At 35.9% G+C, this 4,285-nt stretch overlaps 1 long non-coding RNA gene across 1 annotated transcript; it reads right to left on the minus strand.

Annotated features, from left to right (window-relative positions):
• Window positions 1-2,434: 2,434 nt before the first annotated feature.
• LOC113718908 (uncharacterized) lies at window positions 2,435-3,935 on the minus strand. The gene is made up of 2 exons (XR_003454671.2): window positions 3,188-3,935; window positions 2,435-2,695 (listed from the first exon to the last, which is right to left on the minus strand). It is a non-coding gene; the product is annotated as an uncharacterized lncRNA (long non-coding RNA).
• Window positions 3,936-4,285: the final 350 nt, after the last annotated feature.

Below are 4,285 nucleotides of genomic sequence, written 5' to 3' on the forward strand. Positions count from 1 at the left end.
TTATTCCAAATGCACTAATTAATTTTATTTCACATTGAAAAAACATAAGCAAAATATATATATATATATATATATATATATATATATATAAGTCTATAAGCATTAAGAAAAAACACATTGAGTTGCTTAGACTTCTTTGTTGTGGATTATCTAATCTATTTTAGTGCTAAAAGATCGAATTCATAATGTAATTGTATTAAATACATTTAGTAACTATTAAAGAAAAATGTGTATATTACTATGTTATAATTATTATGTGTATTTAAGAATTAGCCAAGGATATTTTGGTTATGAAGGTATATTTTGGTTAAGAATTAGCCAAGGATATTTTGGTTATGAAAAATATACCTTCATCTTAATCTTGTCAAAAGGTTGATCACAAGTGGTAAAGTGTATATATTTCGAGTTTAGGGGGGCAAAGTGTTACAAAGGCTCAAGTTCAGGGGGCAAAGTAATTAAGCCCATAAATTATTCGGCAAATTTATGAACAGTTTTAGCTTGATACATCTCCTCATCCTATGTAGTAGCTTACTATACTTGCCTAATCATGTCTTCACAAATATACGCTTAAATGTGAGAATTCTTTTTTACTTGTACAAAATATTGACAAATATTTGCTTGTTTCATCTAAGAGTGACAAACAACGAGTTGTTAGCACCTGAACAAACAAGAAAAGTAAACTTGAAGTTCTAAAAATTTTTAAATGCAACTATTCTGTAAAAGGAAATGCAAAAGCATAAGTCAAAATCTTAAGGAAAAAAATATACTAAATACTTTGATGTAGAGTGGAATCAATGCTAAATTGTATTGATAAGTGGCAGTCAAGCGTGCTCAGAGAACACATAGTTGTTCTAATCATCCTTAATCCACTTGACAAAGTTGTTGAAATTCTTGCCAGAACATCCGTCTTCTCTAAGACTACTCATAACCTTTGCTTTTAAATCCAGGGCCCTCTCCTTGTAGCCTTTAACAGTGACTAGCTGCTCAATTTTGTTCTTAACTTCTCCTTGTGCAACGATTCCATTTTCATCTTTATCCAATCCTAATCCAACCTTCCAAACATCACATATGTAGCTTCTATTACTGAACTGGTCTGCAAAGTAAGGCCAGTGGAGGAAAGGGACACCATTGCTTACACATTCAACTGTAGAATTCCAACCACAGTGGCCGAGGAAGCAGGCAACTGAAGGATGACTCAGGACCTGCTGTTGAGGTGCCCAAGTGGCTAATCTTCCTCGTCCTTGTATTCGCTCTTTGAAACCTTCTGGATATGCATTATCTGTTTCTGCTGTTAAATTACGCCTCACAACCCACAGGAATGGCATATTGGTGCATTCAAGGCCTAGAGCCAGTTCTTGAAACTGTCTGGTCAAAACTGTGAAGCTTCCAAATGCAACATAAATGACTGATTGGTCCTTCACCTGATAATGACTCAATGACTCGTCTGTGATCAAATTCCGTGTTCACAAATGTAACCTTGATACCACTCTTGACTAGGCACAGGGCAAGTTCCATTAGGGGAAGTACATGACCTTGTGCTGGATAAGGTATGGCTAGTACATGTGGAATGCCCATATTGTTTCTTCAACACTACACTGCCACTAATCTCCATATACGTGTCCCTATTTATATGTTATAATTCATCTTTTTTCTAATTAGGTAAAGGACCCATGGCACATCAAATGTCTAATGACCAATATGTGGTCAAGTTTTCCTGAGCCTCTCATTTTATACGGTGCCCTTTGTCTTGAATGTACCTTTCTTTGTCCGATTTTGGTATCTGTCAACGTTTTCCACAATCTTGGAATTGTTGCTAACCATTACTTTTAGATTGAAATAAAAGCTGAAGATGGATTGCAAGGGACAGATTGAGATCGAAGACTTTATTATTTTAATTTTCACCATAATTGAAAGGTATGTTTCAGTTTTGTAACTTCGTTACCATGATTGATATTTTGAGTTAAAGTTTCTGCCTCAAGAGAATCCAAGACCAAATTCTGTTGAAACTCCTAAAAAAACTCATGATATTTTTAAAAAGTGAATAAATTTTCTTTCTTTGAAATGTTTGGATGCATATACTTTTAATTTGAAGGGGCAAGCTTTATACCAATTTGAATGTTGTAATTAATGGAAAATCTTTAAAAAATTTGTGTGGTCGAAACTTTTGATAGGAATGACGACTCATATTGTACGGGGAGTTGCCATTTTTGTAAGACTTGATTGCCCCTCACTGCCTTCTAAAAATTTTGTGAGATCAAAAGTATTTGGGAATTTCGCCAATTTGGTCCCTAAACATTTTCACTTAAATCAATTTCGTCCTTGATGAAATATTTTAACCAATTTAGTCCTTGAACTAGTTTTTTACTTCCAATGTAGGACTTTTCACTGCATTTTACTCAATTTGCGTGGACCAACGGGGGTATAATTGTCACACTGGTTTAATCTTTTGCAATTAACCGACGAAACAAATTAGAGATGATTACAAAAAGGGGGCGGGCATTCTCCAGGGAAAAAGAAAAGAGGAGGAAAAGACAGTCGTGCATGTTGTGAGGAATACTGGGTCACCTGTTGCCGAGAGATGCATGCAGATTAATTATCAGTTCTTCCTCTTCTGCAGTTATATTGCCTCGCTTCAAGTCAGACCTCAAGTAGTTGATCCATCTCAATCTGCAACTCTTCCCACATCTAAGTAGTCCTTCAAGCGATCAAAATGGACACAAAAAAGGTATTAATTCCATACTCAAAGGCAGGCCTTGTTGCTGATATGATAATAATGGAGAACTCAAATAACTATAACTTGGTGAAATTGTTTGTGAACGAAGATAGCAGTATCATGTGCACAGGGGTACTTGCGTTCTGAAACAATTTAGGTAACATCTTAGATAGCAGGGGATAGATTATTCTTCCCATCGCTTGAATCATCAGATCAGATTAGAATCATTAGCGAAGCAATGAAAATGGTCTAAGATGCAATTACAACTAAGATGGAGGAGGTGAAACAGGGGAAACAGGGGATAGGCAAAAGGTCAATAACCATTGCCCAAACAGGAATTCCCCTCTAGTAAACCTTACAGGACTGACTAATCCCAGCATTACATCAGTATGACTATCATGAAACCTGAAATCTTCAATGTCCTTCAAGCAAATTTGAATCTAGACAAAAAAGGCCGAACTAAAAATATCATACCATAGAAAATGTTCGTTCCAAGAAAAGTTCATCCCACTGCAGATAGCTAAAGTATAACATATTAGTTTACATCTCCTGATCAGGTAAGCCCTGAATTGCATTAGCACTAGTTCCAACTGCAAAGATTTTCACCGCCATTCTAAATCAAAGCGAATTGCTGTGTGGAAATCACCAGAGTCGCTGGAATGCAGCAAAGTCTTCTGGTCGAAAAGCTCAGGCTGCCACTCATCATGTAATATACTCTTCTTCAAGATTGCAACTTTGACATCTTTCAGATCTTTCAGCCAAAGCTTTTAAGTTTCCTGCAAATTCAGATGGTCTTGATTTCTTCTGATCATCAGAAACTCGAGGAGGTACTGTGTGAAGTGAATAGTTCCATGAAAACACCACTCCTGTTGTATGATTCAAGGACAAAAGAACCGCATCCATCCATCTAGAAAAGCTGCAGAAACCTTCCGTCCTTGCCGTTGAGAAAATTTTATAGATAACTCTTCAATTTCAAGTCTAGGATCCATTGGACCGTCTTTAATCTCATTGAGATCAACTTTTGCAGATGCAGAACAACTTTTGCAGACCGTCTTTAATCTCTAGAAAGTGGACGGCTGAACAAGATGAAATCTTGACCGAGTACATGATCTGAAACCTGAAGAATAATGGGAAGAGCCCCTTGCTGTGAGATAGTGGGCATAAAGAGAGGGAGGTGGACGGCTGAAGAAGATGAAATCTTGACCGAGTACATTCAATCTAATTTGTTTCGTCGGTTAATTGCAAAAGATTAAACCAGTGTGACAATTATACCCCCTTGATCCACGCAAATTGAGTAAAATGCAGTGAAAAGTCCTACATTGGAAGTAAAAAACTAGTTCAAGGATTAAATTGGTTAAAATATTTCATCAAGGACGAAATTGATTTAAGTGAAAATGTTTAGGGACCAAATTAGCAAAATTCCCAAAGTATTTTATATCTAAAGAGTGAATTCGAATAAAGAAATCTTTAAAAAAATCTTGTAAGATCAAAGTTTTTTATATATAAAGAACCAATTCTCATATTTTACGGGGAATAAACAATTTTCTAGAACTTGTCTGCTCTTTCACTGTT

This window comes from Coffea arabica, chromosome 11e (genome assembly GCF_036785885.1).
Source record: "Coffea arabica cultivar ET-39 chromosome 11e, Coffea Arabica ET-39 HiFi, whole genome shotgun sequence".
NCBI lineage: Eukaryota > Viridiplantae > Streptophyta > Magnoliopsida > Gentianales > Rubiaceae > Coffea > Coffea arabica.